This window comes from Vicugna pacos, chromosome 3 (assembly GCF_048564905.1).
Source record: "Vicugna pacos chromosome 3, VicPac4, whole genome shotgun sequence".
Classification (NCBI taxonomy): domain Eukaryota; kingdom Metazoa; phylum Chordata; class Mammalia; order Artiodactyla; family Camelidae; genus Vicugna; species Vicugna pacos.
In genome coordinates, this window is record NC_132989.1 from 37,962,749 (window position 1) to 37,976,253 (window position 13,505).

The 13,505-nt window shown below is 42.0% G+C and overlaps 1 pseudogene; it reads left to right on the plus strand.

Moving 5' to 3' along the window:
- Positions 1 to 581: 581 nt before the first annotated feature.
- On the plus strand, positions 582 to 1,146 carry LOC102538901 (transmembrane protein 250-like; annotated as a pseudogene).
- The last annotated feature ends 12,359 nt before the right edge of the window (positions 1,147 to 13,505 follow it).

Sequence of the window (13,505 nt, forward strand, 5' to 3'; positions counted from 1 at the left end):
CAAATGGCCCCAGGCACATGAAAAAATGCTCAATACCGCTAATTATCAGAAAAACACAAATTAAAACTATGAGTATCACCTCACACCAGTCAGAATGGCCATCATTCAAAAGTCCATGAATGATAAATGCTGGAGAGGCTGTGGAGAAAAGGGAACCCTCCTAACTTTTGCTGGGAATGTAGTTTGGGGCAGCCATTATGGAAAACAGTATGGAGGGCCCTCAAAAAACTAAAAACAGACTTACCACATGATTCAGCGATCTTACTTCTGGGTATATATCCGGAAGAAACTCTAATTCGAAAAGATAGGCCATGCGCGGGAGCCCCTGGCCCCATGGCGCGGCCTCAGGCGAAGACGTGTGAGGGTCCAGGTCCAGCCGTCGTCGGCGCCATAAGGTGGCCCTGCTCCCGCAGCCCTAAGGGACGGCGGCCGCGCGGCTCAGGACGCCGGCGCAGAAAGGGCACCCAGCCCACACCTCCTCCAGGCCTCAGCCTCAGACTCCCAGGCCCAGGCGCCCACGACGCCTATGCTGACGGCCGCCTGGACGCCGCCACCTCCACAAACTAGCGCCGGTGCCCGTCATGCCCGTCATGCCCGTCCCCGGTGTGCGCTCTTTCCACCACAGCCCACACACCACCTGTCGCACGCAGCCTGCAGGCCGGCACGCGCCTCCCACTTGCCAGGCACCTGTACGTGTACGTGTACGTGTACGTGCACGTGCACGACGTCCGGGCGCACTGGCCCTACGGCTTCATCCGCTTCCTGCTGTACTTCAGCGGCAGCCTCTTCACGGCTGCCCTGTGGAGCGCGCTGCCGGCACTTTTCCGTCTGCAGCACCTGTGTGTGCCCGTCCTGCTGCCCTTGTAGCTCCAGCTGTCCGTTCTGCTGCTGCTGCTGCCCGGCCTCCAGCGTGTGGGCTTCCGCCTCCTGAATGAGCTACTCATCTATGGCATCCAGGTGACCATGCTGCTGGTGGCAGGGCTGGGCTCATGGCCTTGGTGGACATGTGAGGGCGCTGGTCCTGGCCCCGGGGTGGATTATTGTGTCAAAGCACCTGTGTTCTGTGTGTGTATTTTAGGTCCAGTGTACCCTGGTCACCTGCTTATGGTTCTAGCCCGCACTTTTCCAAGATATGCTGCCGGGTGAGGCCCATTGGTCCAGTGTGCACTTCAAGGGCCTGTGTCCCTGTCCCCTCTCCAGGACATTGGCATCACCAGTGGTGTGGGAGGCCCCTAGGAGGGGTGCTGCCCAGGTGCAAGTCTGGAGGGCGGTTCTGGACACACAGCCCAATTGGGTGCACCCCCAGCTTCTGCCCCAGTCTTAGGGAATGTCCACCAGCTGATGCACTGCATTGGCACAAAGCTGTTCACTCCTCCCTGGGCCACCCGAGTCCGGGCTGAAGCCACAGACCCTCCTCCATCTGTCTGTGAGGCTTTCGGGTCCTGAGTCCCAGGCTGGGCTTCAGTGTCACCTTGGTCTGCTTGGCAGGTTCCTAGATCAGAGGCTAGCCCAGGGGAGGGTTCAGGGCACACCTGTCTTCCTCCTGGGCAGGTCTGTTGAGAATGTCGGCCGGATGCTGTCATCTCTTCACATGTGGGTTTCTGGGGAGGCACCTCAGTTTCTTTCTGGCTTTGGGGTGACTTTCAGTCCCTTCCTGTGAGGGAATATCCAGGACTGAGTCATGTGTGTCGGGAGCAGAGTCAGAGGAGGCCCAAGTGCAGAGAAGCCCCTCTTGGAGTCAGGGGTGCTCCAGGGCCGCACCTCTGAGGGAGGGGCTCCACTGCCCCTCTGTTCCTGCCTCTGCAGCTATTAGAGCAGCTGGGAGTGAAAAGCAGAAATGAATGTGGGCCAGGAAGCAACCCTGGTCTGGGGGACTTTCAGTTGTAGAGAGAAGAACACACTAGGGGGCCAGCGTCTCACCCAGACCGCTCACCATGTCCTTCTCTGTCAGAGGGGGACAGGCAGCCGCGGGCCTCACCAGCAGGTGAGAGACACTCTGAATGATTGTGCTGGGACAGCAGAGTAATGTATGGGACATAGGGCTCCATACTGGAGTGACAGGCTGATACTGCTTCACCCCAAGTTGTGTCCCCACATGCCCTGGGCATGGGCAGGGGTCCCTTCAACCTGTCTTGGCCAGGCAGCCCCATGGCTAGGGGAGCTGTTGGGACAGCTGTGTGCCACTGGACGGAAACCCAAATCAGAGAAAGAACGCAAAAAAATACTTGGCTATAAACCATGCTCTTTAACTTGTAGCCAGCTTGTATCCGACGATGGTGCACTTGAGGTCCAGGGGACTGCTCAGAGGAGGAGGCCTGGGGTGGGTCTGTCTGAGTTGCCAGGAGCCAACCAGAGTAGACCCACTTCTTGGTACTGCAGAAAATCTTTTGCACTAAATCATGCTGTTTCCTAAAAGCTTTGTTTTGTGTTAATTGATTCATGTTACTCAGACCCTCCAAGGCGCCCCCCACCATGAGATGGACACGTGTCCACAGGGCTGCGGTGGCTGGAGGGGTCATGGTTGTGCGGACACAAAGCTGCTCGATGTCTTGAGTGCCTGTGAAATTCTTTATGAAACAAGCCACCTGCATTAAATTTATTTTTTTAACATGAAAAAAAAGAGGAGATGTATGCACCCCAAAGTTCATAGCAGCACTATATACAATATAGCCAAGACATGGAAGTAACCTAAGTGTCCATCAATGGATGACTGCATAAAGCAATTGTGGTATATTTATATTGGTGGTATATTTATACAATGGAATACTACTCAGCCATAAAAAGAATAAAATAATGCCATTTGCAGCAAGATGGATGGACCTAGAGATTGTTATTCTAAGTGAAGTAAACCAGAAAGAGAAAGAAAAATACCATATGATAAAACTCTTATGTGGAATCTAAAAAAATAAAATAAAATAAAAAATGGACAGTATGAACTCACTTAAAAATATAAACAGACTTGCATAGTAAACAATCTTGTGGCTACCAGGGAAAGGGGGTGGGAAGGGATAAATTTGGGGGTTTGAGATTTACAAATGTTGGCCACTATATATAAAAATAGATTTTTTAAAAAAGTTTCTTCTGTATAGCACAGGGAACTGTGTTCAATATCTTGTAATAAACTTTAATGAAAAAATATTAAAATGAATTAATGTATGTATATGCATTACTGTGACACTGTGCTGTACACCAGAAGTTGATATATTATAACTGACTGTACTTCAATTTAAAAAAATTTAAGCAGAAAAAATATGTATATCATCTTGACGCTTTATCAGTGGGTCCAAGAAAGAACCCCAAAATCTAAACACTTTCTGTCCCCCAAACTCACATCCTTTCCACAATCTTTATTAATTCCAGCAGGACTAATCTCACTATTCCCTTTAGTTTTTATAATGTTACCATAAGAAGCAGAATCCCAGGATATCATCCATTACCTGAACTCTAATCTCCACAAATCACATCTCTTAATTCTTTCCCCCACCTCCACCCAATCTTCACAAACTCTTCCACTGTGTCCTGTGAAATTCACCATCCATCAACAAAATCTGCCATCTTAGTATTTCTGGACACTTACTTCATTTTCCAACTCTAACAAAAGACTGATTATCCCCTTAGGATACTCCTTCCCTTGTAACCTTGTAAGCATTTCAAGTGTTGGAGTTTTTTTTCTTTTTTCTTTCTTTTTTTTTTGTTTCCCCCAGTCTTTACAGTACTGGACTTGGAGATTCTCCTGGTTCTTACTGCCACTTCTACATTATTCTCCCTGTGACATCCATATTAGTAAATCTAGCACTTAGTCTTCATCTCATGTCACCTCTCAGCCACACTTGATGGAGTGAATTACTTCCACTCCCTCAATGTACTTGTTTCACTTGGCATCCAAGATGTCATCCTCCATTGGTTTTCCTCCAGCATCACTGATCACTTCTTCCCCATTTCCTGTGATAATTCCCTTTCTTCTCATAGATCTCTTAAAGTAGAAGAGGTGCAAGCTCTCATGGTGATTTCACTGAGTTTCATGGCTCTACGCTGTTTATGTGAGATATATGTATCTCTAGCTCAGCTCAGGTCTCTCTCCTGAATTCCAATCTCAGATATTCAATAATCCTCTCAACAGCTTCACCTGGTTGTCTAACAGATATCTCAAAATTACCATATCCAAAATTGAACCATTAATCTTACCCTCCATACTTGCTCTATGTGCAGCTTTCTCAAGTGAGGACTCTTCTATACTTTTGGTTGCTCAGGTCAAAATTCTTGGACTCATAGTTGATTTCTTCCTTTCTTTCACACCCAATATCCCAAATACATGGTAGTCCTATTGGCTCTACCCTCAGAATATAATTAGAACCTGACCATTTCTGAACTCATTCATTGTTACCACCCTACTTCCATTTTGTATCATTCCTACCATGGATTTCTGTTTATCCTTTGCTCTCCTACTGTCTGTTCTCAACACAGCCATCAGAAAGATCCTTGTAAAATGTAAGTCATATAATATGTCACTCCTCTGCTCCAAATCCTCCAATGGTTGCCTTTTTTTCCTCAAAGCAAAAGCCACTGTCCCTGAGGGCCTATAGGGCCTTACATGTTACAGCCTCTGCTCTCTTGCTGACTTCATCTCCTAGTTTTCTCCCCTTTGTTATAAGCCAGGCACACTCAAAACTAGGGTCTTGGACTAACTGTGTCCTTTCCTTAGAAGTTCATTCTCCAGATTGTCATGTGGCTGGCCCCCTCACTATGTTCATGATTTTTGCTCAAATTATCTCCTCAATGAGGTCTATCTTACTCATTCTGTTTCTCATTTAATCTGTGCCCCAGCACCAGCCCAGATTCCTGCTTTCATTGTTTTATCTTTCTCATACCTTATCATCTCCTAACATACCACATAACTAACTAATTTATGGTGTATTATTACTTATTATCTGTCTTCCCTCCCAGAAGGGCAGGGATTTTTGTTTTGTTCACTGATAACATTCAAAATCCTCAGCACAGTGCCTGACATATAGCACATGCTCAACAAATATCTGTTCAATTGAATTAAATCTGGGACCCAAGGAAAGTATAGTAAAATGTGATATGTATTTTCAAAAAAGGGTAAGAAAGAATATTCCAAGGAAAAGAATGGAGATTTTATTTCTCCGAGAAGCACTGAATAACACTTTATAAAGAGGTAGAATATAAGATGGAGTTTGATGGATAGGTCAGATATTTTGTAAGTGGTGACGATGGGAGAAGGACATTCCAGAATAAGAAAAAAGATTCATCAAAAGTTGGAAAACAAAAAACACAGAATATCTATATGAGGTGGAAAGTATTTAGGGTTGGCTAGAGTATAGATTTTGAGTGTAGTAAAAATGAGACATACAGCTGGAAAAATAGAATAGGATTTAATAGTCAATGGATTTTAATATCACAAAGTTTAGACAATATTCTATATATATCAATATGGAACTAATAAAGGATTTTAAACAGGAAAAGAATAAAATTGGAATGGGATTATGTATTGGAATATGGAAAAAAAGAGAAACAAAGAGACTATTCTGGAAAGTTGTTGCAACTTTCCATATGAGAGATTATGAGGTACTTAACAGGATGGAGAAAAGGCTATAAGCTTGATTCATTCAGAGAAAGTAGAATTAACAAGTCTGGGTTATAGAATAAAAAAATTAGAAAGTATGAGAGAAATGAAGATGGCAATTATTCTATTCTGAATGACAATGTATAGTCAAGAATGCAAGGTAGAGAAGAGGTATGTATGTAAGATCTCTGATTTGAAAGCATATTTGAGAAATCCAGGAAACATGTTAGAAATATGTGTTTGTAGCTCAGGAGAGAAGTTTGAACTGGAACTATTTATTTGTGATTTTATCGTTAACAAGCACATCTATGAAGTATCTGACCACTAAGTTCAGAATTTACAAAGAGAAACAAATAATAACAGAAGGAAATGTCTTGGAAACATTCCGAGAGGTGAGGGGAATGATGCCATAATGCACGTGAAGAACAGGAGGAAGAAAACAGAAGTAAGAGAAAGATAAGAGTGGCCAGAGATGTAGTGTCAGTGTTCCAGATCTTTGGTTAAGTTGAATCTGAACTATAGACAAGTTCACTATGCGGAATAAAGAATAGATCAAGATCATTAGAGAAGAAGACATAAAAGATTGATGAGATCAGAGTGATCGTGAGTCACTACCATGAATGCTGAAGTCTGAAGGAACAATGGTGGAGGTTTAGCTGAACAGAAACCTACATATTCGCAATGTATTAGGGGCTACAAATGCAGAAGTTACCAAGCAAAGTGATAGAAAAATGTGATTTATTAATGTGTAATTACTTAAGCAGATGACACAAGAGTATCAAACAGCTTTTACATTTTTAATGATCTGACTAATAACTGGTGGACCACTGAAAGGGTTGCAGGGCCCTATAAAAGTACATGAGAAAATAATAAATTAGCTACCTATAGAATCAGAAGGAGAAATTACCATCCACTGCCCTTAGGGTGATGATATAGTCAAAAGTCCGTTTTGTTTCATATGATTTAATACTTTTTATGTGGTGTTTTATTTCTATGAAATAGTTAGACTTCCTTAGTGGGATAGCAATAACTGATATGACTATTACTATAAAAATAAAACAATAAACTTGATAGTGATCAATACCTTCCAATACATTCAGAACTTAGGTTCAGTTGCTGGCTCAGGAGACAGAAGCATACAAGGTCTACAAAAAATGAACAAACATTTTAATATGTTTTAGAAGTCCTAGATTTGCATTTTATGAGCATTTCACTGGTACTTCACTTCTCTATATCTATTACAAATTAGTGGGTCCTTTTTCTATAAAGATTTTTTAAAAATCTTTCACCATTGTTCTCTATGTAAGTCACCGGCTAAGGTTGGGTTTTTTTTTTTTTCCTATCATAAGTCTATTTTCTATTTGATGTCTTGGGGTTCAACCACATGATTCCCTATACAATGAATGATAATTTTATAGCTGAAGCTTGGAACCATCTCTCCAAAACACATCTCAACGTTAAATATTAAGACATCACATCACATTAAAAAGGTAAGGGGGTCAGAAGAGGTAAGATGGCGGAGTAGAAGGACGCTTGTAAGTCACCCTCTCCCACAAATACACCAAGATCCACATCTACAGACTCACTCAGCCAACCAGAGCACCTGCGGAACTCCGACAGAACATCGGCCTCTTCAAAAGATAAAGACGCCGAAAATCTGGTAGGAGAAAAGGAAAAAAGAAAGAACAAAAGGCAAAGCAGCGCGGGACGGGTCCCGCGGGGAGGGAGAGGCAAAGGAGGACTGGCGCTCGCTCGCTGGGTCTCCCCTCTCCAACTGAGAGGCCAGCGGGACGGAGGGGGAGCCTCCGAGGCTCGGATCTGTACAGAGCAGCCCTTGTCTGCCAGAACTAAGTTAAACGGGCACAGAGCGTCCCCCCGACACCCAGCCTGAGACGCAGGCCGGCAGCGGCGGGCAGGGCCAGGCTGCAGAAGCCGGGCGGAGGACGGGGGCGGCTGCACGGAGGCAGCTCCGGGGGACTGCAAGGGGCTGGGCGCCGTGGCTGTGGGTGTACAGGACAGAACAACCTGGGCCCTCCATAAAACAGCAAGGTTGATGTGCTCTCGGGGGAAGGGTGCATACCCCCATCTCTGAAAAACCCTTGGAAACTTTTCAGGGGAAGAGAGGCGGGGCCCAGGCACAGCCGCCATATTCTCCGGTGCTGAGCACCCAGGCGGGGGCAGGGGCGAAACCTGCATCCGCACAGAAGGGCTCAGCAGCCTCAAGGGCCAGACTGAGACGGGCCTACAGCCCGGGGCAGGTGGGGTCCTTCCATCCTGGTCCCTCAGAGAACTTGCTCCACAAAGACAAACAAGGAGCTGGGTCTTGGCTCAGAGCAGCGACGAGGCTGCCCCTTGGTCTTCCCCGAGCCCACCCGCGGAGCGAGGCCAGGGCGGAGCGTGCAGCCGCACAGAGCGGCAGAGCTACCGGCGGCGCAGGCAGAGGGAGAGCGGCACCCCCCCCCCCCCCCGCCTGTCAGGCAGGAACACAGCCCCTGACCGAGGTGCTGGGAGGGGGCACGACCCGCCCTCCTGCCTGGCCAGTCTGCAACATCTGACTGCGGCATCCGGAGGGGCAGTGACCCGCCCGCCCACAGCACAGGAGAGCTGCACCTGACCCCGTGTTAGGAGGAGGCGCGATCCGCTTGCGGACAGGTGCTGGGAGCAGCACAGAAGAGGGCGCCAACGGAGGGCCTATGAAAACAAGCTGAGCTTCCAAAACAGGACGAAGACAGAAGGACTTCACATTAGAAGCACACAGACTCCAGGAGAACACCGACAACCACTTTTTTGTTTTGTTTTGTTTTTTTGTTTTTTTTTTTTGTTTTTAGTTTTGTTCTTAAATCTGTTTTTACCGGTTCTATTTTCAATTACTCTCTTAATTTTTACTTCTTAATTCATTTCTATTTCTCTTGGGTTTTGCTGTCCTGTTATTGATTAGACACAGGCTTCAAATACATCTATTCATCTCCCCACCCCTTTTTTTCTTTTTCTTTTTTTCTTTAAAGGTTTTAAAAGGACGTCTCAACCTGATTAATACTCTGCTTCAACTCGCTCTTCTATTATTCATTATACACTGTTTTCAAACCCTCTTTCTCCCTTCTTTTAAAAATCTTTCTCTCTCTCTCTTATTATTTCTTTCTTTTTTTCCTAAGTTCTATTCATAAATAGGCATTAGATAGATAAAATCCTTAAGATGCAAAATAGACAACTGATACTCCATAAACCACAGTGCCAGAGAGGTATGAGCAAGATGAAGAAGCAGAGAAACCTTTCCCAACTAAAAGAACAAGAGGAATCCCCTGAAAGAAAGCTCAATGAAATAGACATCGATAGCCTACTAGATCAAGATTTCAAAACAGGAGTGATCAAATTGCTGAAGGAATTAAAAGAGATAGTGCTTAGAGAGATAAAATATGTCAAAAATGAAATTGAAGCTATCAAGAAGAGCCAAGCAGAATGGGTAAACTCATTGACAGAGATGAGGAATGATCTAATAGCTGTGCAAAGCCGACTAGTTATTGCAGAGGAACGAATTAGTGATCTAGAAGACAGGGCAATAGAAAGCACCCATTCAGAAGAACTACAAGATAAGCAAATAAAAAATAATAATAATAGCATAAGGGACCTATGGGATAATATAAAGCATCCCAATCTTCGCATAATAGGGGTCCCAGAAGGGGAAGAAGGATCAAAGGGGATTGAAAAGGTTTTTGAAAAAATCATGACTGAAAACTTCCCAAACTTAAAGAAGGAATCAGATATCCAAGTACAGGAAGCTCAGAGGGTCCCAAACAGGAAGAATCCAAATAGACCCACACCAAGACATATCATAATCAAGATGGCCAGAGTCAAGGATAAAGAAATGATTCTAAAGGCAGCAAGAGAAAAGCAAAGAGTGAATTACAAGGGAACCCCCATAAGGCTCTCAGCTGATTTCTCTACACAAACACTACAGGCCGGAAGGGAGTGGCAAGATATATTCAAAGCCCTGAATGAAAAAAAGATGCAGCCTAGGATACTTTATCCAGCAAGGCTATCCTTTAGGATAGAAGGAGAAATAAAGAGTTTCACAGACAAAAAAAAAGCTGCAGGAGTTTGACAACACTAAACCCATGCTAAAAGAAATATTGAAAGGGCTATTCTAAATAGAAAAGCAGCAGGATGCTACAGAAATGAGAAACTCACAACTGGAAAGGTCATAACTCATGAGTTACAAATAAAGAAAGCACGAAATTATAAAAGAAAACATACAAATCACTGAGAGTGGGAGAGGGAGGCAGGGAAATATAGAATTTTTTTTCTTTCTCTTTTAAATTTTTTTAACAGTAGGATGGGTTTGAGATCATGTTATTACCAATTTAATAAAAACAGGTATAGGTTAATAGATTTACAAAAAAGGGTAACCACAAGTCAAAAATTTACAAGGGAGTCACAAATATTAAATAAAATCCATGATAATACAAAGGAAAATTACCAAACCACAAAAGGAAGAAGAAAGGAACAAAGAGGATATACCAATTCAACTGCAAAGAGAAGTTCAAAATGGCAATAAACACCCATCTATCATTAATTACTGTAAATGTTAATGGACTAAATGCTCCAGTCAAAAGACATAGGGTGGCAGACTGGATAATAAAGCAAGAACCTTCAATATGCTGCATACAAGAGACCCACTTTAGGGAGAAGGACACATATAGATTGAGAGTGAAAGGATGGAAAAGGATATTCCATGCAAATGGAAAAGCCAAAAAAGCAGGTGTTGCAGTACTGATTTCAGACAAAATAGACTTTAAAACAAAGGCCATAAAGAAAGATAAAGAAGGACATTTTATAATGATTAAAGGAGTGATACAAGATGAAGACATTACACTCGTTAATATATATGCACCCAACATAGGAGCACCTAAGTACATACAAGAATTACTAACAGAGATAAAGGGCGATATTGATGGGAATACAATCATAGTTGGAGATTTTAACACTGCATTAACATCACTAGACAGATCTTCCAGACAGAAAATAAACAAGGCAACAGAGAAATTAAATACTACAATAGAAAAACTAGATTTGGTGGATATTTTCAGAGCATTACACCCCCAAAAAATAGAATATACATTCTTTTCAAGTGCACATGGAACATTTCCCAGGATCAATCATGTACTTGGACACAAAAGAAACCTCAACAAATTTAAGAAGATAGAAATTATCTCAAGCATCTTTACTGACCACAATGCCATGAAACTGGAAATCAACAACAGAGAAACAAAGGAGAAAAAAAGAAAAGCATGGAGATTAAACAATATGTTATTGAAAAAACAATGGATCAATGAGGAAATCAAAGCTGAAATTAAAAAATACCTTGAGACAAATGATAATGAAAGCACAACCACTCAAAACCTATGGGACACAGCAAAGGCAGTGCTAAGAGGGAAGTTTATAGCGATACAGGCCTTCCTCAAAAAAGAAGAACAATCTCAAATAAACAAGTTAACCCACCACCTGAATCAATTAGAAAAAGAACAACAAAAAGCTCCAAAAAGCAGCAGAAGGAAGGAAATAATAAAGATCAGAGAGGAATTAAATACAATAGAGATTAACAAGACCATAGAAAAAATCAACCAAACCAAAAGCTGGTTTTTTGAAAAAGTAAATAAAATCGACAAACCTCTGGCCAAACTCACAAAGAAGAAAAAAGAGAGAGCACAAATTAGCAAAATAAGAAAGGAAAATGGAGAAATTACAACAAACAAAATAGAAATACAGAATATCATACGAGAATATTATGAAAAACTATATGGAACCAAACTGGATAACCTAGAGGAGATGGACAAGTTTCTGGAAACATACTGTCCACCAAAACTGAATCAAGAAGAAACTGAACACTTGAACAATCCAATCACTAGAAAGGAAATAGAAATAGCAATTAAAAACCTCCCTACAAATAAAAGTCCAGGACCGGACGGCTTCACCGGGGAATTCTACCAAACATACAAAGAAGAACTCATACCAGTCCTTCTCAAAGTCTTCCAGATGATTGAAAAGGAGGGAATACTCCCAAACTCATTCTATGAAGCCACCATCACCCTGATACCAAAACCAGGCAAAGACACTACAAAAAAAGAGAATTATAGGCCAATATCACTGATGAACATAGACGCCAAAATCCTCACCAAAATTTTAGCAAATAGAATCCAACAACACATAAAAAAGATTATACATCATGACCAAGTGGGGTTCATCCCAGGGACACAAGGCTGGTTCAACATATGCAAATCAATCAATGTAATACATCACATCAACAAGAGAAAGGACAAAAACCACATGATCATCTCAATTGATGCAGAAAAGCATTTGATAAAATTCAACACCCATTTATGATAAAAACTCTCGCCAAAGTGGCTATGGAGGGAACATATCTCAACATAATAAAAGCTATATATGACAAACCTACAGCCAGCATAGTTCTCAACGGTGAAAAACTCAAAAGCTTCCCACTAAAATCTGGGACAAGACAAGGATGCCCACTATCACCACTCCTATTCAACATAGTCCTGGAAGTCCTAGCCACAGCAATCAGGCAAGAGAAAGAAATAAAAGGGATCCAAATTGGAAAAGAAGAGGTAAAAGTGTCATTATATGCTGATGACATGTTACTATATATAGAAAACCCTAAAAGGTCCACACAAAAGCTACTAGAGCTGATTGAAGAATTCAGCAAGGTAGCAGGTTACAAAATTAATGTTCAAAAATCAGTTGCATTTCTTTACACTAACGATAAATCAACAGAAAAAGAAAGTAAAGAAACAATCCCCTTTAAAATAGCACCCAAAGTAATAAAATATCTGGGAATAAATCTAACCAAGGAGGTGAAAGAATTATACACAGAAAACTATAAACCATTGATGAAGGAAGTTAAAGAAGACTTTAAAAAATGGAAAGATATTCCATGCTCTTGGATTGGAAGAATCAATATTGTTAAAATGGTCGCACTGCCCAAGGCAATCTACAGATTTAATGCAGTCCCTATCCAATTACCTAGGACATATTTCACAGAACTAGAACAAATCATAATAAAATTTATATGGAACAGTCAAAGACCTAGAATTGCTAAAGCATTACTGAAGAGAAAGAAAGAGGCTGGAGGAATAACTCTCCCAGACTTCAGACAATACTATAGAGCTACAGTCATCAAGACAGCATGGTATTGGTACCAAAACAGATATATGGACCAATGGAACAGAATAGAGAACCCAGAAATGAACCCACAAACCTTTGGTCAACTAATCTTCGACAAAGAAGGCAAGAATATACAATGGAATAAAGACAGTCTCTTCAGCAAATGGTGTTGGGAAAACTGGACAGCAGCATGTAAAACAATGAAGCTAGAACACACCCTTACACCATATACAAAAATCATCTCAAAATGGATTAAAGACTTAAACATAAGACAAGATACAATAAACCTCCTAGAGGAAAACATAGGCAAAACATTATCTGACATACATTTCAAAAATTTTCTCCTAGAAGAAATAAAAGCAAAAATAAACAAATGGGACCTAATGAAACTTACAAGCTTCTGCAGAGCAAAGGAAACCAGAAATAAAACAAGAAGAAAACCTACGGAATGGGAGAAAATTTTTGCAAGTGAAACCAACAAAGGCTTGATCTCCAAAATATATAAGCAGCTCATACAACTCAATAAGAAAAAAATAAACAACCCAATCCAAAAATGGGCAGAAGACCTAAACAAGCAATTCTCCAAGGAAGACATACAAATGATCAAAAAGCACATGAAAAAATGCTCAATCTCACTAATTATCAGAGAAATGCAAATCAAAACTACAATGAGGTATCAGCTCACACTAGTCAGAATGGCCGTCATTCAAAAATCCACAAATGACAAATGCTGGAGAGGCTGTGG